At 34.7% G+C, this 22457-nt stretch overlaps 1 long non-coding RNA gene across 1 annotated transcript in view; it reads left to right on the forward strand.

Moving 5' to 3' along the window:
* LOC113619872 (uncharacterized) overlaps nt 1-21725 on the forward strand; it is a 26934-nt gene extending 5209 nt beyond the window's left edge. The window contains exon 3 of the long non-coding RNA XR_003432569.1: nt 21683-21725. This is a non-coding gene — a long non-coding RNA (uncharacterized LOC113619872). The remainder of the gene's footprint in view (nt 1-21682) is intronic.
* The last annotated feature ends 732 nt before the right edge of the window (nt 21726-22457 follow it).

Consider the following 22457-nt stretch of genomic DNA (forward strand, 5'->3'; position numbering starts at 1 on the left):
ATTGTCAATGTCTTGATATTTCTGTATCAGCCTCTTTGCTGCTAGCCTTCTTAGAATTAGTAGGAAAGACTTGTGAGCAGCCCAGTATTTCATATAATATGAATTTATTTAATGCTGTTTCTATTAACAAAATAAATTGTTTTTTATTACTAAAACACATAAACATATGAGTTTAATATATATCCGTTATATACCTTTTTAGATATCCTCTGTTAATTGGCTTTCTTTATGTTTTGCATTTGAAAGTGAATTCTAGTGCCAATGACATTTAAAAACCTGTCAATAATAAAAGCAATTATTTCCTGAAATAGGCTTGGCAAGTCTATTCCTTTGAATAATCCTTGTGCCTCACAATTGGAGTTGGGGGGAAACATTTGGGGGAGGTATTTCTGGACCTTTTGCTAATTGTTTTGGATTTTTATTATGAAATATGGCTGATTTCTTTCCTAGGTGTAAGTTTAAACACCTTTTACCTTTAGGCACTAGTGCGCTTAGTCTGTGACACGTTTTTCCATGAAGTTCCTCTTTCAAATGAACACACATTATCTGATGCTCTCCAATGGAATTCTCTTCCTCTCTGCAAGTTATCATAGACACCTACTAGCTGAGTAATCAACTCACTTTTTAATCTGTGTTAGCTTTACCTGACCATCTTTAATTGCTTTTGCAGCATCTTTATAATTTGTTATTTTAAAATTTATTCTCAATATTGTATTGCAGGCCAGAGCATTAATGTAAGGGGCTTGTAGGATGTATCCAAACCCAGGGGGCCTATTGGCTCTTCTGTCCCTTGTTAGGTCCTTCAGGATATAGTTTAGGATTTCCCCAGATACACTTTATGATTGAAGCTCAGATGTCCCTTTATCTCTTATGAAGGTTGACAGACACATAGCTTATGGGAAATCAGCATTATTCAGATTAAAATTTCTTCTGAAAAATGTAAGTTGACTTCTCAAGATAGCTTAATAGTGTAAGGTAGAAGTGGGTTTACTAGAAGTGGGGTTACTAGTTCCATTACTAGAAGTGGGCTTCATATTCAAGGTGATTTTCTTCTTATATAGACACTGAATATTAAGAAATATGGTTCCCAATTTTCCTACTACCTTGGTGTCATCAGAAGTTCTCACTCAGCACAAAATAAAACTAAAACTAGTTAATGAAAAGTCATAACTTTACAGGCTGCTTCAGTATAATTCCTGTTTCATAGTGTTTTTCATTGAATAATGGTCCTGAGCCTGTAAGTGTTTTGGAATGGAGCCTGTTGGTAGATTTATGTGACTAGAGTCTCATTTGTGATTACCTCTTCAATGAGAGCTAGGCCCTCATTTGGCTGGTTAATTCTTTCCTCTTTCCTATCTAGCTGCGTTTCTCATTTTTAAACGGGTTTTAATAAATATTGATTATTCTCAAATCATATATCCTATTCCTGTCCACCTCTCTTTCAGAGAATGTTGGTGATACCTATTTCACAGACAAGAGAACATCAGATTCTAATGTACCTGATATTTCATAGGAGCTGTTATATATATTATGTCATTTACTTATCTCTTTCTTACTTATTGTCTTTCATTTCACCTTGTGAGGTTGATTTTCCATTTCATAAATTAAAACAAAAACAGCAAACAAGAAGCTCAAAGAAGCTAAGTGACTGACAAAGGGTAACAAAATGAGTAGTTTAGAGCTGGTTCACTCATTTTAATTTCTCTCCTATAATCCAGTGTTACGGGATACCATAACTTAGTTATTGATATTTAAGTGTTCCCATATGTTTATTTTATAAATAATGCTTCAGTGAATAACTCTGTGTGGATCTCCTTGGTCATATACCTGTAAGTGGAATTAATGAGTCAACTTCATACTTTTTGGTAGATTTTTAAATTGATTTATAATTCCTACTGTCAGTGAATGGGATTTCCTCTTTCTCCATATTCTTGACAGTTCTTGTAACGGTTTAATATTTTCATATCTCTTGGCTGAGAAATATCTCGTTGATTTAATATACATTTCTCTGATTTCATGTGAATTGAGCCTCTTTTCATAATTTTATAGTGCATGCTGTTTTCCTTTTCTTTGAGGTCCTGTTTATATCCTTTGCCCTATTTTCTGTTATGTTGTTTATCTTAGTAATCTGATAGCTTAAAAAAAAAAATCTGGATACTAATCCTCTTTTGTTGTATTTGTTACTGATATAATCTTTCATTTGTGTGAATATTTAAACCTTCCTAATGATGCATTTTTGCCATATAGATGTCTCTAAATTTGAATTAGTAGATTTTTATGTTTTATGGGCTCATTTGAGATAACGCTTTTCCTATCCCTGTGTATGAAGACATTTTCCTGTAGATATTTTACAGTTTTGCTTTTGGCATTTGATTTGTATCAAATTTATTTTGGTCACAGTGTGAGGTGGAGGTTTAATTTGATCTTTATTTTTCCCTTTAATATTAGTAGTCCATTACCAAAGCACAATTTATTAAATATTTCATCCATTCCCTACTGATTTGCAATGCCATATTAAGTATCATTTATTTAGGATATAAACTTCCACATATGCCCAGGCTATTTCTGAATACTCTATTTCTTTGACATATTTATGTTTACTTGTACCAATGCTATGCTATCCGAATTATTGTAGTTTTATCATCCATCTTGACATTTAGTACAGTAAATTTGTAGCTCTTATTCTTACATTTTCTTGGCTATTCTTGGTCTTTACTATTCAAGTTGAATTTTGGGGTAAACTTAAGAAATTAAAAAAAAATCCTAATTTCATTTTGATTGAAATTACACTAACTTTATAGTGAAATTTGGGATGAATTGATGTAGTTATTCTTGAATTTCTTAACATGAACAAAATAAAGCTCCCCAGTTTGTGGGGGGTTTTCTTCTATGTGTTTTAAAGAAGAGTTATACTTTCCTTCGAAAATTCCCTACACAGATTTTACAGATTTATTTGTGAGCACTTTATACTTTTGTTGGTGTTGTGAGATGCTTTTTAAAGTACATTTTCTAACCAATTATAACTGCTGCACAAAATACTATTGAATTTTGTATATTGATCATGTATTTAGAAGTCTTGCTAGATCCTCTTATTCATTTAAATTTTAAGATTTTCCTTTTATAGATTTTTTTCTTACTTCCTATGTAGACAACCTTATTTTCAGTAAATAATGATAATTTTGTTTCTCCCTTTCCAATCTTCATACCTCCTCTCCTTCCCTTCCTCCTTCTCTCCCTCCTGCCCTTTTTTCTCCCCTTCCTTCCTATTTTTCTCTTTCTTTTCTTTCTTTGCTTTCTCCCTTCCTTTCTCCTTCTCTTCTCTCTCTTTCTCTCTCTCTCTTTCACTGGGTAGGATTTCTGTGCAATGTTGAATTTGTTTGGAACTTTAAGGGAACTTGTTATAAGTTTTTTGATAAATACTCTTTATCAGGTTAAACGAGTTTTTTTTCTGTTTTTAGTTTGCTAAGTTTTTAATTTTTAAAAAATTGTGAATGCCTATTGAATTCAAAACTTTTCCTGAATTTGCTAAAAACATATTTGTTTTTATTCTTTAATTAATATTGTGGTGAGTTACATTAACATATTTTTATAATGTTAAGACTTCCTTACATCCCTGGTATAAACCCTGCCTAGATGTTAGGTATTATTATTTTGTACATTGTTAGATTCTGTTTGCTATTATTTTATATAGAAATTTTCTGTCTATGTTTGTGTGATTGGCTCATAATTTTTCCTTTCTCATATTGCCGTTCAGTTTTCATTTCAGTGTTATTTCAGGCTTATAAAAAACAGTTGGGCGAGGTTCCCACTCACTTTTTATGTTTTATGAAACAATTTGCATATGATAAGGGGTACCTGTTTTTGGAAAGTGTATTAAAAGTATCCAGGGAAATGGGATGGGCCTGGTAAAATTTTAAACTACTGGTTTGGTCTTTACCTGTCCTTGGATTTTTTCATTTCTTCTTTTTATAAATCTTTGGGTGGGATTCTTAGTATATTAATTTTTAATCTTTCTTTTTTCTGAATTTTATTTTATTTTTTTATACAGCAGGTTCTTATTAGTCATCCATTTTATACACATCAGTGTATACATGTCAATCCCAATCTCCCAATTCATCACACCACCACCATCACCCCCTGCCGCTTTCCCCCCTTGGTGTCCATACTTTTGTTCTCTACATCTGTGTCTCTATTTCTGCCCTGCAAACCAGTTCATCTATACCATTTTTCTAGGTTCCATGTATATGCGTTAATATACAATATTTGTTTCTCTCTTTCTGAGTTACTTCATTCTGTATGACAGTGTCTAGGTCCATCCATGTCTCAACAAATGACCCAATTTCATTCCTTTTTATGGCTGAATAATATTCCATTGTATATATGTACCACATCTTCTTTATCCCTTCGTCTGTCGATGGGCATTTAGGATGCTTCCATGACCTGGCTATTGTAAATAGTGCTGCAAAGAACATTGGGGTGCATGTGTCTTTTTGAATTATGGTTTTCTCTGGGTATATGCCCCGTAGTGGGATTGCTGTGTCATATGGTAGTTCTATTTTTTGTTTTTTAAGGAACCTCCATACTGTTCTTCATAGTGGCTGTATTAATTTACATTCCCACCCACAGTACAAGAGCATCCCCTTTCTCCACACCCTCTCCAGCATTTGTTGTTTGTAGATTTTCTGATGATGCTCATTCTAACTGGTGTGAGGTGATACCTCATTGTAGTTTTGATTTGCATTTCTCTAATAATTAGTGATGTTGAGCAGCTTTTCATGTGCTTCTTGACCATCCGTATGTCTTCTTTGGAGAAATGTCTGTTTAGGTCTTCTGCCCATCTTTGGATTGGGTTGGTTGTTTTTTTAATATTGAGCTTCATGAGCTTATGTATATTTTGGAGATTAATCCTTTGTCCATTGATTCGTTTGCAAATATTTTCTCCCATTCTGAGGGTTGTCTTTTTGTCTTGTTTATGGTTTCCTTTGCTGTTCAAAAGCTTTTAAGTTTCATTAGATCCCATTTGTTTATTTTTGTTTTTATTTCCATTACTCTAGGAGGTGGATCAAAAAAGATCTTGCTGTGATTTATGTCAGAGTGTTCTTCCTATGTTTTCCTCTAAGAGTTTTATAGTGTCTGGTCTTACATTTAGGTTGCAAATCCATTTTGAGTTTATTTTTGTGTATGGTGTTAGGGAGTGTTCTAATTTCATTTTTTTATATGTAGCTGTCCAGTTTTCCCAGCACCACTTCTTGAAGAGACTGTCTTTTCTCCATTGTATATCCTTGCCTCATTTGTCATAGAGTAGTTGACTATAGGTGCATGGGTTTATCTCTGGGCTTTCTATCTTGTTCCATTGATCTATATTTCTCTTTTTGTGTCAGCAGCATATTGTTTTGATGACTGTAGCTTTGTAGTATAGTCTGAAGATAGGGAGTCTGACACCTCTCACTCTGCTTTTTTCCCTCAAGACTGCTTTGGCTATTTGAGGTCTTTTGTGTCTCCATGCAAATTTTAAGATTTTTTGTTCTAGTTCCATGAAAAATGCCATTGGTAATTTGATAGGGATTGCATTGAATCTGTAGATTGCTTTGGGGAGTCTAGTCATTTTCACAATATTGATTCTTCCAATCCAAGAACATGGTATATCTCTCCATCTGTTGGTAACATCTTTAATTTCTTTCATCAGTGTCTTATAATTTTCTGCATACAGGACTTTTGTCTCCCTAGGTAGGTTTATTCCGAGGTATTTTATTCTTTTTGTTGTAGTGGTAAATGGGAGTGTTTCCTTAATTTCTCTTTCAGATTTTTCAACATTAGTGTATAGGAATGCAAGAGGTTTCTGTGCATTAATTTTGTATCCTGCAGCTTTACCAAATTCATTGATTAGCTCTGGTAGTTTTCTGGTGGCATCTTTAGGATTCTCTATGTATAGTATGTCATCTGTGAACAGTGACAGTTTTACTTCTTCTTTTCCAGTTTGTATTCCTTTTATCTCTTTTTCTTCTCTGACTGCCATGGCTAGGCCTTCTAAAACTATGTTGAATAATAGTGGCGAGAGTGGACATCTTGTCTTTTTCCTGATCTTAGAGGAAATGCTTTCAGTTTTTCACCATTGAGAATGATGTTTGCTGTGGGTTTGTCGTATATGGCCTTTATCATTTTGAGATAGGTTCCCTCTATGTCCACTTTCTGGAGAGTTTTTTTATCATAAATGGGTGTTGAATTTTGTCAAAAGCCTTTTCTGCATCTATTGAGATGATCATATGGTTTTCATTCTTCAATTTGTTAATATGGTGTATCACATTGATTGATTTGCATATATTGAAGAATCATTGCGTCTCTGGGATAAATCCCACTTGATCATGATGTATGATCCTTTTAATGTGTTGTTGGATTCTGTTTGCTAGTATTTTGTTGAGGATTTTTGCATCTATATTCATTAGTGATATTTGTCTGTAATTTTCTTTTTTTGTAGTATTTTTGTCTGGTTTTGGTAACACGGTGATGGTAGCCTCATAGAATGAGTTTGGGAGTGTGCCTTCCTCTGCAATTTTTTGAAAGATTTTGAGAAGGATGGGTGTTAGCTGTTCTCTAAATGTTTGATAGAATTCACCTCTGAAGCCATCTGGTCCTGGACTTTTGTTTGTTGGAAGATTTTTAATCACAGTTTCAATTTCATTACTTGTGAGTTGTCTGTTCAGACTTTCAATTTCTTCCTGGTCAGTCTTGGAAGGTTATACCTTTCTAAGAATTTGGCCATTTCTTCCAGGTTGTCCATTTTATTGGCATAGAGTTGCTTGCAGTAGTCTCTTAGGATACTTTGTATTTCTGCGGTGTCTGTTGTAACTTCTCCTTTTAAATTTCTAATTTTATTGACTTGAGTCCTCTCCCTCTTTTTCTTGATGAGTCTGGCTAATTGTTTATCAATTTTGTTTATCTTGTAAAGAATCACCTTTTAGTTTTGTTGATATTTGCTATTGTTTTCTTTGTTTCTATTTCATTTATTTCTACTCTTTATGATTTCTTTCCTTCTGCTAACTTTGGGTTTTGTTTGTTCTTCTTTCTCTAGTTCCTTTAGGTGTAAGGTTAGATTGTTTGAGATTTTTCTTATTTCTTGAGGTAGGCTTATATAGCTATAAACTTCCCTCTTAGAACTGCTTTGCTGCATCCCATAGGTTTTGGATCGTCGTGTTTTCATTGTCATTTGTCTCTAGGTATTTTTTGATTTCCTCTTTGATTTCTTTAGTGATCTCTTGGTCATTTAGTAACGTATTGTTTAGCCTCCATGTGTTTGTGTTTTTTACGTTTTTTTTCCATATAATTCATTTCTAATCTCATAACATTGTGATCAGAAAAGATGCTTGATATGATTTCAGTTTTCTTAAATTTACCAAGGCTTGATTTGTGACCCAAGATGTGATCTATCCTGGAGAATGTTCCATGCACACTTGAGAAGAAAGTGTAATCTGCTGGTTTTGGATGGAATGTCCTATAAATATCAATTAAATCTATCTGGTCTGTTGTGTCATTTAAAGCTTCTGTTTCCTTATTTATTTTCATTTCGGATGATCTGTCCATTGGTGTAAGTGAGGTGTTAAAGTCCCCCATTATTATTGTGTTACTGTCGATTTCCCCTTTTATAGCTGTTAGTAGTTGCCTTATGTATTGAGGTGCTCCTATGTTGGGTGCATAAATATTTAGAATTGTTATATCTTCTTCTTGGATTGATCCCTTGATCATTATATAGTGTCCTTCCTTGCCTCTTGTAACATTCTTTATTTTAAAGTCTATTTTATCTGATATGAGTATTGCTACTCCAGCTTTCTTTTGATTTCCATTTGCATGGAATATCTTTTTCCATCCCCTCACTTTCAGTCTGTATGTGTCCCTAGGTCTGAAGTGGGTTTCTTGTAGACAGCATATATATGGGTCTTGTTTTTGTATCCATTCAGCAAGCCTGTGTCTTTTGGTTGGAGCATTTAATCCATTCACGTTTAAGGTAATTATCGATATGTATGTTCCTATGACCATTTTCTTAATTGTTTTGGGTTTGTTTGTGTAGGTCCTTTTCTTCTCTTGTGTTTCCCACTTAGAGAAGTTCCTTTAGCATGTGTTGTAGAGCTGGTTTGGTGGTGCTGAATTCTCTTAGCTTTTGCTTGTCTATAAAGCTTTTGATTTCTCCATCAAATCTGAATGAGATCCTTGTCTGCTAGAGTAATCTTGGTTGTAGGTTCTTCCCTTTCGTCACCTTAAGTATATTATGCCATTGGCTTCTGGCTTGTAGAGTTTCTGCTGAGAAATCAGCTGTTAACCTCATGGGAGTTCCCTTGTATGGTATTTGTCATTTTTCCCTTGCTGCTTTCAATAATTTTTCTTTGTCTTTAATTTTTGCCAATTTTATTACTATGTGTCTCAGCATGTTTCTCTTTGGGTTTATCCTGTATTGGACTGTCTGCACTTCCTGGACTCAGGTGACTATTTCCTTTCCCATGTTAGGGAAGTTTTCGACTGTAATCTCTTAAAATATTTTCTTGGGTCCTTTCTCTCTCTCTACTCCTTCTGGGACCCCTATAATGTGAATGTTGTTGCGTTTAATGTTGTCCCAGAGGTCTCTTAGGCTGTCTTCATTTCTTTTCATTCTTTTTTCTTTATTCTGTTCTGTAGCAGTGAGTTCCACCGTTTTGTTTTCCAGGTCACTTATCCGTTCTTCTGCCTCAGTTATTCTGCTATTGATTCCTTCTAGTGTATTTTTCATTTCTGTTATAGTATTGTTCATCTCTGTTTGTTTGTTCTTTAATTCTTCTAGGTCTTTGTTAAACAGTACCTGCATCTTCTTGATTGTTGCCTCCATTCTTTTTCCGAAGTCCTGGATCATCTTCACTATTATTATTCTGAATTCTTTTTCTGGAAGGTTGCCTATCTCCACTTCATTTAGTTGTTTTTCTAGGGTTGTATCTTGTTCCTTCATCTGGTATATAGCCCTCTGCCTTTTCATCTTGTCTATCTTTCTGTGAATGTGGTTTTTGTTCCACAGGCTACAGGATTGTAGTTCTTCTTGCTTCTGCTGTCTGCCCTCTGGTGGATGAGGCTATCTAAGAGGCTTGTGCAAGTTTCCTGATGGGACGGAGTGGCAGTGGGTAGAGCTGGCTATTGCTCTGGTGGGCAGAGCTCAGTAAAACTTTAATCCACTTGTCTGCTGATGGGTGAGGCTGGGTTCCCTCCCTGTTGGTTGTTTGGCGTGAGGTGACCCAACACTGGAGCCTACCCGGGCTCTTTGGTGAGGCTAATGGCGGACTTTGGGAGGGCTCATGCCAAGGAGTACTTACGAGAACTTCTGCTAACAGTGTCCTTGTCCTCACGTGGGACAGAGCCACACCCTGCCTCTGCAGGAGACCCTCCAACACTAGCAGGTAGGTCTGGTTCAGTCTCCTATGGGGTCATTGCTCCTTCCCCTGGGTCCCGATGCACACACTACTTTGTGTGTGCCCTCCAAGAGTGGAGTCTCTGTTTCCCCCAGTCCTGTTGAAGTCCTGCAGTCAAATCCAAATCCTGCTAACCTTCAAAGTCTGATTGTGTAGGAATTCCTCCTCCCGTTGCTGGACCCCCAGGTTGGGAAGCCTGACGTGGGGCTCAGAACCTTCACTCTAGTGGGTGGACTTCTGTGGTATAAGTGTTCTCTGGTTTGTGAGTCACCTACCCAGCAGTTATGGGATTTGGTTTTTTTGTGATTGTGCCCCTCCTACCGTCTCATTGAAGCTTCTCCTTTGTCTTTGGTGAGTTCCAGTGTCTTCCTGTCGATTCTTGTTCAGCAGTTAGTTGTGATTCTGGTGTTCTTGCAGGAGGGAGTGAGAGCATGTCCTTCTATTCTGCCATCTTGAACCAATCTGAATCTTATTTTTTAATATATTTTTTTAAGATTGTAAAATTGCTTTATCCCACCAGTTTTCATAGTCCTATTAATTTATAAGTATGTTTAAATTTTCATCATTTTTTTAAACATATGAATTATTTAAAAGTATGTTTTAAAATTTCCACATTTAAAAGACATTTTGGGGGTTTCTCTTTTCAATATTGATTTCAATGTTTCATTATAGTTATAGATTGTGGTTTGAATGACATTAATTGTTAGATATTCATTGAGACTTACTTCCTTTACTAATGTATACGTTTTATGAACATTTTATTGGATTTAAAAACATTCTTTGCAGTTTGAGTGCAAAGTTACACACACAAACATATACATACATGTGTGATTGCTGTAACTTTTTAAGATGCTTGTCTGACTTAACATAGTCCCTATTCAATAACTCTGCAATCCTCCTGAGTAGTACCAAGGACCTTAAAATGTTTATCTATTATTTCTAACCCCTCCCATTATCTTCCATATTATTTGTATTTAAGGTTTCATTTATACCTTGTTTTTTTTTTTTTTTTTTTTTTTGTGGTATATGGGCCTCTCACTGTTGTGGCCTCTCCCGTTGCGGAGCACAGGCTCCAGACGCACAGGCTCAGCGGCCATGGCTCATGGGCCCAGCCACTCCGCGGCATGTGGGATCCCCCCGGACTGGGGCATGAACTCATGTCCCCTGCATCAGCAGGCAGACTCTCAACCACTGTGCCACCAGGGAAGCCCTATACCTTGTTTTTAGGTTCCCCAATTGTGAGCATTCTCTCTCTCTCTTTTTGTTACAGTAACAGTTTGGATCCACTCACATATTGACCAATTTCTTTGTTTAGTATTATTTTTTCATTCATTTCCTTTCATCCAGGGACAGTTTCTTTCTAGGGTTGCTTTCTGGAAAACTCTTTTAGTTTTTTTTTTTTTTACTAAAAATGTCTTTATTTTGTCTTCTCTCTTGAAAGATAGTTCAGTTTGGTATAGAATTCTAGGTTTTTGGTTATTTTGCTTGAAAAATTTGAAGATATTATTCCATTGGCTTTGGGCCTCTATTTTCACTGATGTCATTTTAAAAATTCTTTTTCAATATGTTTTACTACAGGTTATTGAATATAGTTCCCTGTAGTATACAGTAGGACCTGTTGTTTATCCATTATAATTCTATGTATAATAGTTTGCATCTGCTAATCCCAAACTCCCAATCCTTCCCTCCCCCACCCCCCTCCCCCTTGGCAACCACAAATCTGTTCTCTATGTCTGTGAATCTGTTTCTGTTTCGTAGATATGTTCATTTGTGTTGTATTTTAGGTTCCACATATAAGTGATACGATATGGTATTTATCTTTTTCTTTCTGACTTACTTCGCTTAGTATGATAATCTTTAGGTCCATCCATGTTGCTGCAAATGGCATTATTTCATTCTTCTTTATGGCTGAGTAATAGTCTATTGTATATATATGTACCACATCTTATTTATCCATTTATCTGTTGATGAACATTTAGGTTGCTTCCACGTCTTGGCTGTTGTAAATAGTGCTGCTGTGAACATTGGGGTGCATATACACTGGTGTCATTTTTACTTTCTTAATTTTGAAGCATTTGAGAAAAATAAATACTATATGATATTATATGATATTAAAATATAATGAGATCATTCATTATTAAGAACAGACTGTGCTTCATTCAAAAAAATAAACTGCTATAAATAATCTATGTGGAAAGCATCATGACATTCTTAGATGAATGTCCTAAAAGGAACGGTTCCTTTTAGGCACTCATTTTGCCTATATATTATGCTTAATTATAAACACGCATATATTTTTATATCATGTTAATTAAAAAAGTAAAAATTAACAATATATTGATGGTAACAATATATTGATGGTAAAAATTAACAATATATTGTTTTTTCTCATGTTATGAAGTAATTTTAATAAATGTCATAATATTTTTACATGGTAAAGAGGTATGGGGGAAACATGTAATAAGGAAATGAAACAGTTTACTGTTGGATTCTTAGCAGCTTTCTATTTTTTCTGACTTTTTGAAGGTAATGACAGTGTTGGAGGACTGGAAATAAAGCTTCCCTTCTGTCTATTCCTAATGACTAAAAGCCAGGCTTTAGTATTTTAATTGCCTCCACATTTATGTTTTTCCAGCACCTCCACAATAGTGTCGACTTTAGTTAGGACATTCATGTTAGAAAGGAGACTTAACTCATCTATAATAATAGCACCATGAAATAAGGGGATGGAACACATAATTTTAAAAGAGGATCAATCAATTATACTTCAAATATATAGCATGTGTTTCATTTTTCTCTAGATGTTTTATAGTTATGTGGGTGTTTTTTTTTTTTTGCAGTTACATATTTTTCTTAAACTTATTTGGGGCATAGTATGGGGTAAAGTTTTAGTCTTTTTTCAACACAATTAGTCCAATATGCAGGCACCATTTATTAAATAGTTTATTTTCTCTTGATTAGTAATGCTGCTTTATATCAAATACCAGTTCATTTAGGATATAAATAAACTTCTATATATGCCTACAATATTTCTGCATTCTCTACTGTCTTCCTTTGGTATCTTTGTCTTTACCTGCACCAATACCACACTATCTGACGTACTGTAGCTCCATGATCATTCTTGATATCTTGATATAGTGAGTATGTATTTCTTATCCTACAGCATTGTCTTGGGTATTCTTTTTTTTTTTGCGGTACGTGGGCCTCTCACTGTTGTGGCCTCGGCTCTGGGCACGCAGGCTCAGCGGCCATGGCTCACGGGCCCAGCCGCTCTGTGGCATGTGGGATCTTCACGGACCGGGGCACGAACCTGTGTCCCCTGCATCGGCAGGCAGACTCCCAACCACTGCGCCACCAGGGAAGCCCTGTCTTGGGTATTCTTGACTCTTTACTCTTCCATAATCTTTAGGATTAACTTGACAAATATAAAAAAATCCAATTTCATTTTGTTTGGAATTATATTGAATTTTTAAAAATTGGGGCAAATTAATATATTTATTTAAAAATTCCCTAACACGAACAAAATAGAACTTCACAATTTACTGTCTTGTTTTAATGTCCTTTAATAATTTGATGTTTAATAGTCATTAAGTTTTAAATATTTTGGAATTTTTATCACAACGTATTTCTAACCTATTAATTATTTAATAGTATCTTTTAAAATTTCCAGATGTAAAAGATACTTTGGAAAGTTATAATTTCAACATTTATTTTTAATATTTCTGCATTGTGGCTAGAGTTGAAGTTTGAATGATATTAATTCAAACTTATTGAGACTTGGTTCCTTTCCTAACATTGCATCAGTTTTTACAGATATTTCATTTGGGTTTTTAAAAATCCTCCAGTGTTTTAATGCAAAGTTATATATGCATATGTGTGGGTATATATGTTTATTATTTCACCTATTTGTTTGAGACAGACACATTAAATTCTCCCTTTTTTATTGTAGATTTGTGTTTTTCTTGCAGTTCTGTCAATACTGAATCTGTGGTGTAAGATTCATAAAGTTCAGGACTACTTTTTCTTTCTGATAATTTCCCTGGTAATGCTTTTTGCCTCAAGGTCCTTTTAGCCTGATTTAATCAAAGCAGTGGCTTTCTTTTGGTTGGTATTTGTGTGATTTACGTTTTTCCAACATTACTTCCAACTTTTGTCACACTTTAGGAATTTGAATTTCTCTTGTAAATAGAATATAACTGGATTAGTTGAAGTTACTGCTGGGATGAAAGATAATTTCAGTATTACAAAATGTGTTAATGTAATTCTTCACAGTATCAATCAACTTCTAACTGGTGCCTTTAACTATTTACATTCAGTGTGAATATTTATGCTTCTGATTCTTTGATCCTCATTTGGTTTTTTTTTTAATGTTTTTTAAATTTTCTTTCTTTTTAAATTAATTAGTTAATTAATTTTTGGCTGTGTTGGGTCTTCGTTGCTGTGCGCAGGCTTTCTTTAGTTGTGGTGAGTGGGGGCTACCCTTTGTTGCAGTGCGCAGGCTTCTCACTGTGGTGGCTTCTCTTGTTGCAGTGCACGGGCTTCAGTAGTTGTGGCATGCAGGCTCAGTGTTTGTGGCTTGTGAACTCTAGAGTGCAAACTCAGTAGTTGTGGCTCACAGGCTTAGTTGCTCCACGGCATGTGGGATCTTCCCGGACCAGGGCTCGAACCTGTGTCCCCTGCATTGGCAGGCAGATTCTTAACCACTGAGCCCCCAGGGAAGTCCTTTTCTTTCGTTCTTGTGTAGGATATTTATGCCTTCTATTGAATTAACAAAAAAAGTTTTGCTCTCTTTTATTCCCTTAGTAGGTTTAGAAGTTCTGTATCTCATTCCTATTGTTTTTGTGAGTTCCCTTAATTTTTTAATGATGCTTGTTTAACTTAACATAGTCTCTACTTACTATCTCTGCCGTCCTTCTGAATAGTACAAGGACTTTAAAATATTTATCTCTGATTTCTAACTCCTCACATTATCTTTCATGTTATTTATTTTTTAAATTTCATTTTAACTCATACTTAAGTCCTCCAAATTATTGCTGGTTGTTTGTTTTTTTTTAACAAATTAGGGACAATTTGGATTTATCCACGTACTTACCAGTTTCTTTGTTTACTATGATATATTTTTTTCATTTGAGTACAATTTCTTTCTTTCTGGAGTTTGATGTGGGGTAAAATTGCTCATCTTTGTCTAAAAGTGTCTTCATTTTGTTTTCTCTCTTGGAAGTTAGTTTAGTTTGGTGCAGAATTCTAGATTTTTAGTTATTTTCCATGAACAACGTGAAGATATTATTCCACTGATTTTGGGCCTCTGTTCTCATTTATGACATTTCTACTCTATTCTTTATTTTTAAACATTTGACAAAATAAATATTATAGGTATAACATGATATCAAAATTTAATGGGATTTTTCATCATTAAGAGAAGTCTATTCTTATTTCTAAATAACAATAAATAGTCTCATAGAAAAAGCATCAAGACATTCTTGACTAACTTCCATGATTCCCTATTGGACACTAACTTTATCATTATAATTTGTTTAATATAAACATGCATATCAAGTATTGGTTTTAGAAAGTGATTTGCTTTGTTTTATAAATCATTACAGTTAAACACTGATTTAAAAACACTTTAAATGTCTTAGACTTTGAGATATTTGGATTAAAAATATAATTTTTATGGCTCTAGTCCAAAGGTTTAAATATCAAAGCATTATTTGTTCTTTGAGTATGTCATAAGTCTAGAATTATATAATGCACAAATAAAATTTACTTACTTTTGACAAATGCATACACTTGTGTAATCTAACCCCATATCAAGATATAGAATATTAGTATAACCTTAGAAGAGTGCCCTTATGCCTCTTCCCAGTCTTTCCCTGCCCCAACTCTCCCAAAGCAACTACTTTTGTGATTTTTTTAAATACCATTGATTACTCTTACCTGTATTAGAACTTTAGTATATACTCTTTATTCTTTTTTTTCTTAGATTTTCTTTTCTTTTTTTTTTTAAGACATACAAACAACTGTACATAATTCATGTATACAACTTCATGAGTTTGGAGGTAAATATACACCAGTTGAAACTGTCATCACAATCCATGACACAAACCTATCCATCACTTCCAAAAATTTCCTCCCACCCTCTTATTTATTACTATTATTATTATTTGGTGATAAGAACTCTTAACATAATATCTATCCTTAGAAAAACTCAAAGTATACAATACAGTACTGCTAACTATTGGCACTATTGTCAGTGTATCTCTAGGACTTTCTCATCTTGTATAGCCAAAACTTCGTACCCTTTGATTAATATCTCCCTGTTTTTCCTTCCCTCTAGCTCCTGGCAACCCCTCTTCTACCCTCTGCTTCTATAAGTTTGACTATTTTAGGTTCCTCATATACATTGTATCATGTAGCATGTATTTATCCTCTCTGACTGGCTTATTTTGCATAGCATAATGTCCTCAGGTTTAATCCATGTTGTTGCAAATGGCAGGATTTCCTTCTTTTTAAAGGCTGAATAATATTACATTTAATTATATAGCACCACATTTTATTTATCCATTTATCCATCAATGGGCATTTTGGTTTCTAAGTCTTGGCTATTGTGAAATCGTTGCAATGAACATGGGAGTGTAGATATCTCTTTGAGATCCAGACTTCAATTCCTTTGGATATATACCCAGATGTGGGATTGCTGGATCATGTTACTTCTATTTTTAGTGTTTTGAGGAACCTCCATACTTTTTTCATAGTGGATGCATAAATTTACATACCCACCAACAATGTACAATGTTTCCCTTTTCTCCACATCCTTCCCAACAGGTTATCTTTTTTTCTCCTGATAATAGCCGTTGTCACATGTGTGAGGTGATATCTTGTAGTTTTAATTTGCATTTCCCTGCTGATTAGTGTTGTTGAGCACTTTTTCATCTGTTGTATATCTTCTTTGGAGAAATGCTATTCAGTTCCTTTGCCCAGTTTTTAATTAGATTATTGTTATTTTTTGCTATTGAGTTGCAATTAATCCTTTATCAAATACGTGGTTTGCAAAGATTTTCTACCATTCCACAGGTGGCCTTTTCATTTTGTTGATTGTTTTCTTTGCTATGTGGAAGGTTTTTAGTTTGATATAATACCTCTTGTCTATTTTTTGCTTTGGTTGGCTGTGCTTTTGTAGTCATATCCAAAAAATCATTGCCAAGGCTGATATCTGGAAGATTTTTCCCTGTGTTTTCTTCTAGGAGTTTTATGGTTTCAGGTATTAGGTTTAAGTCTTTAGTCCACTTTGAGTTGAATTTTATATATGGTATGTGGTATAAGATAAGCTTTCAATTTGATTCTTCTGCATGTGGATATCCAATCACTTGTTGAAGAGACTATCCTTTCCCCATTGTGTATGTTGACACCCTTGTCAATCAGTTGACTGTACATGTGCATATAAGTATGTGTATTTCTGGGCTCTTTATTCTGTTCACTTGGTCCATATGTTTGTTTTTATGCCAGTACCATAAAGTTTTGATTATATAGCTTTGAAATATAATTTGAAATCAGGAAGTATGATATCTTCTGCTTTGTTCTTCTTGCTCAAGATTGCTTTGGCTATTTGGGTTCTTCTGTGGTTCCATATTAATTTTAGAATTGTTTTTCTATTTCTGTAAAAACTCTGTTGGAATTTAGATAGAGATTGCATTGAATATGTAGGAACTTTGGGTAGTATGGACATTTTAACAATATTAATTCTTCCCATCCATGAATATGGAATGTCTTTCCATTTATTCCTGTCTGCTTTAATTTCTTTCATCAGCACTTTATAGTTTTCAGTATACAAGTTTTTCACCACTTTGATTAAGTTTATTCCTAAGTATTTTATTTTTTGTTGCTGTTGTGAGTGGGATTGTTTTTTAAATTTATTTTTAGATAATTAGTGTATAGAAACATACTGATTTTTTTTTACATTGATTTTGTATCCTGTAACTTCGCTGAGTTTGCTTATTATGTTCTAACAGTTTGTTTTGGTGTGTGGAGTCTAGAGTGTTCGCCACATAAGGTCATTTCATTTGCAAACAGAGATAATTTTAATTCTTCCTTTCTTATTCGGATGATTATTATTCCTTTTCCTTGCTCTGGCTAGGACTTCAATACTCTATTGAATAGAAGTGATGAGAGTGGGCATCCTTGTCAGGTTCCAGTTCTCAGAGGAAAAGCTTTTAGTTGTTTACCACTGAGTGTTATTTCTGCTGTCCTCTTGCCAGTTTAAATTGGTTGTGCCTGCCTCAAACTTTGTGCTCTAGTTCTTCATACCAGAAATTTACTTATTTTTACTTTTACTTTACTTTTATTTACTTATTTTTAGCCTCAAAAATGTGAGTAGATGGAGATGTGAGGTAAGGGGAGATATTAATTAGAATTTATATGGTTGTAAGTGGTAAAACCCAACTAAAATTAGTTTTGCATAAAATACTAATTTGATTTAAATAAAATGAACACAGGCGACTCTGATTTTAGCCATAGCTGGGTTCAGGAGTTAAAATGACATCATCAGGCACATTCTCTATCTCAGCTCTAATCTCCTCGGTTAGATTCTGCCACATATTGGCAAAGATGACCATCAGGAGCTCTGGGTTTACATTCTTCCAGTTTAGAGATCATTGCACAAAGAGCACCCTTTTTGCTGACACTGGGGTAGCACTTCTGGGATTGAGTCTGATTACCTTGACTCAGGTCAGTTGCTATACTATACCAGTCACCATGACTAGAGGAATAAAAGTCTTTTTTATGAGAGTTATTTTATACTTTTAAGAAATAATTTCTGTGCCATATAGCATGTTTTAATATGAAAATATTATGGAATATTTTACAAAAACATTGTATCAAACTAAAGTAGTCTGTTATTCTAAATTGTTAAGGGTAGAATAAAACTATGGAATCATTATTACTTATGCATATATATGCAAGAATCATAAATAAGTATATCCAAACTATATACTAAAGTGATATGATTTATTTCATGGATTCATGAAATTCCAAATTAATATTTGAAAATCTATCAATGTAATATACTAAACAACTAGGCAACAAAACAAAACAAAGCACATGGTCAGCTAACAAGATGCTAAAAAGCACTTGATAAAATACAATACTCATTCTTGGAAAAAATTAAAATCTAGTAATACAGATATAGGCAGATATATAATTTAGATAATAAAGATTGTCTTTTTAAAAAATTTTTTGGCCACATATTCAAAATGGTGAAACTCTGGAGTATATCCCTAAAAGTAGCCAAAGATTGGTATTAGCACCATTATTATTACTTAACATTTTTTCCCCTTAATGATCCACCCAATTGACTAGAATAAGAAAAAAATAATGACATTGCATGTCCTTTCATGTTTCAGGTTCAATCATGGTTTAAACAGTTACAACAGTTTTTTCCTCTAGGCTGCTGGAATTCTGGTTTGTGTTGGTTGAGGGTCAAGCAACACATGTGAGAAGACATACCCTTACATGTTATACAACCAGTGAAAATTGTTATCTTGGTATAGATTGGCCGTGGTATAGTATTAAATTAAAATAGGAAATTTCATAACTATAAAAATGAGCACAATTTGTATACATGTGGCTGGAAAAAGCCACAGCAAAATGTTAACTTGTTTTCTCTAGAATGTGGGACTTGGCTGAATTATTTTTATTCTTAACTTTTCCTCATTCTCCAAATTTTCTTTAAGGAATGTATATTTTAGGACTGTAAACATCAGAAATATTAAAAAGTTTTTCTTTGAAGGAAACAGAGGCAAGGATTTGCAGAATTTTGTCCTCAGTTTTCGTTAACACCCAAGAAAGGGTTAAGAACAGTTAATGGAAAGGAAATTGGAGAGATTTTTTGTTGTTTTAATACATAGGCTGACTTAAGGCCATTTAATGTTTCGATTTCAAGCAATCACTTCACAAATATATCCACCCTGAGCAAACACACTGACATAGTCTCAATTCTTGGAACCGGATTCTAGAGTCCACCATTTAGAATGGCCCAGGTGGGCAGTATAGGTAGGATGCACTTTATGAGGCATTCAGTCATATTACACAGTAAAAAGATAAGGCAGAGGAGATACCCATGGTGAGGAGTATGGGGGATATTAGTGATAACTGTTACCTTGGCTTCTTTATTTCTGCCAAACGGAGGTAAAATTTCAGCTTCTTGGCTCTCTGTTTTTTGTCCATCTCTCTCCAAAGGATCAGACCTTAGATTGATGTTCATCTTTGGGCATCACCTATAGAAGGGAAGCAAACTCTGCTTGAGGACTTGGATCATGAAGTATTCACCCTTCTCGCTATGTTTACCAATAGAAGAGAGTAGTAGTTGTTTGTAAAGCACATGTACTCACCCAGACTCCCTGATTTTAACCCAAGGAACCTCTTGAAACAGGCTGTGCCTCACTCTCCTCAGAAGGAAATCAAATGCACTAAGTATTGCATCCTGTCTCCCACGTCAGTTATTTCTTTCGTCCTGTTGATGAAACAATGTATTCTTCGTGATATCAGACATCGCTGGTGCTAGATCTCCAGTGAGTGTCCAAATTTCTGAACGCTGAAATTGCTAATAATGAGCAATAGTGCTCTAGTTAAAAACTCTTCTCATTTTCCTACATGGTTTTGAGAATTTTCTTGGGTTTTCTCATTCACGTTTCTGTGTGGAAACCAAGAACACTTCTCTGTTGCTTGGAACTTCAGGGAGCTAGGCTCACTGCTGGGATTGATTCACCTAGCTCGTGTTCTTCATGCTGACCGTCTCTAGGGCTGTGCTAGAGTGTGGTAGTCCTGTGTCTCTGGAAGCCTACTGTGCCTCAGTTCTCTTACTCCATTGTCGCCTTAACTGCTGATAAAGAGAAGCACTACATATTATTGGAAAGCACTTGGCTTGGAGGACCTAAACTTCAGTCTTAGCTCCTTGGCGTATTGGCTGTACAGACTTGGGCAAAACACTATCTCTCAGCGTGATGTGTCATTTAAAATGTGGGTAATGTACCTATGTCTAGGGTTATTTTGAGGATTGGTGTAACATACCTAAAAGTTCGTGGCATAGATTGTATGCAGTAGACATGTTAGTTTAATCTGTACCCCTAGGCTGGTATTCTTTCATTTTCCATGACAAAAGACAGTGACTCATTTAAATTATGTTCATGTATATCCATGGTATTTTCTTTTCTTCCTGGTAGTTTTTTTGTTGTTGTATTCAGCACTTTAAAAATAAAATAAATTATTCATAATTCCCAGTTCCCATTCATCTTTTCCTTTCTGGAAATATCTCTTCTCAACTTTGTCCTTATGTTCCCTACTAAATCTTCAGTATAGGATCCTCAACTTCACCAATTGCAGTAGATAGCATGGCTAATTGGGATTTCAGTTTTCAAAACAAGGAAACCATTCTTTCTTTTTCATCAGTGTTTCCCTAACTTCTTGTGACAGTTGCTGCTCCTCCTCAGTGAATGACTTCTTAGTTTTCCTTCTAGAGCTATAGCCATGCTCTAGGGCTCACAGTCAAGTATCCCACAATCACAGACAACTATTAGTAATGGTTAAGGAGAAGAAGAAATAAAGCTTTCTGCACAACAGAATGTCATGTTATAAATTTGTATGCAATAGTAAACTAACATGTCACATAAATACTTTCCTACCTCTGAGCCCTAAATATTTCCAGAGGCCCCACAGTGGTTCTGATAGCCAATTTAAATCCTCCTTTGTTTTCTTCTAAGAGACTCTATAATCCCAGAAGTAATTTCAAGTTGAATCTTTAAATAATATAGAAGGTAGTAACTTTTAGATACATTAGGGTTGATGTCTCAAAGAACGGATTGTACCTAACTTACCAACATTAATTTCCCTTCTCCTCTGAATTATTATTTCCCTGGTTATACCAATAATACATATTCAGTATAGAAAATTTGAGAAGCTCAGGAAAACCCAAAGGAAGAAATGAAAGTCATTCATAATTATAGAATAAATATTAATATTTTTATATATATCTATTTATATACTATATTTACACACCTGAGAGCACACTGTATTTCTTGATTTACTGCCTGCTTTTTTATAATTAACAGTATAATGTATTTTCCCATATCATTTTACTAGGTAATTTTAATTAATTTCATAATAATCTTTAAATGGTAAATAGGAAAAAGCATGTAAGAATGGAAAAGAAACAGTTTTTTGCTGGATTCTCAGCAACTTTTCACTTTTTCTTTTTTTGCTTTTTGAAGGCTGGAGGACTGAGATCAGAGATTCCCTTCATTTTATTCCCTGTGAGTAAAAGCCAGTTCTCATTGTCAGAATGTATCACAAAGCCCATTTTATAGAATGGAAGGTCAGTGTGATGCACAGTTTTTCTTTTTCAGGTGAAGCAGGTATAAGGGTGTGGTAACCAAAGCTGTCGATGCACAGCCTCAAGGAATGTCCAGTACCCTCCTGCCATTTCTTCCCAACTGTCCCCTCTCACTCCATTTATCTTCTATTGACTTTGTCCCCTGACCCTGCTGTGCACTTCCACATCTTAGTGTTTTAGCTCCATCCGCACTTATATTCTTCCAGCACTCCAGAACTATGTTGGCCTTAGTTAGAAGATCACAGTTCTATTTGTATTTTAAGATCCAAATATGTGCCAGGCCCTCTGCTCAATTTTGATGCCAGGTGTATTTACTTAGTGTTGTGGGATGCACAAAGGTGAAAAAGACTCTGCCTCTTGATCAGGGGACTAGCAAGGTTTCAGAAGAGCCTTTTGGAGTAAAAATATTTCTGTGACTATTTGTGGAAACGGAATTTTCCACAAGTACTGATGTTTTGCTTTAGCAGGCAGTACTTTGACAGGACTCGGATTTCAAACTTGTCTTCTCTGAGGTGGGCAGCAACTGAAATCTCTGTTCAGGTCTTTTAGCCTTAACTCTTCTTATGGGTAGTTTAGGGATCAGCCAGTATTTGGGCAGAGTTTATATAGAAATTTGGGGCTCCCACTCTCTGGCTGTATTTGACTGTGGTTTT

The sequence above is a fragment of the Aethalodelphis obliquidens genome, unplaced genomic scaffold (genome assembly GCF_003676395.1).
Source record: "Aethalodelphis obliquidens isolate GAN/ISIS:26980383/991018 unplaced genomic scaffold, ASM367639v1 scaffold7, whole genome shotgun sequence".
NCBI classification, from domain to species: Eukaryota; Metazoa; Chordata; class Mammalia; order Artiodactyla; family Delphinidae; genus Aethalodelphis; species Aethalodelphis obliquidens.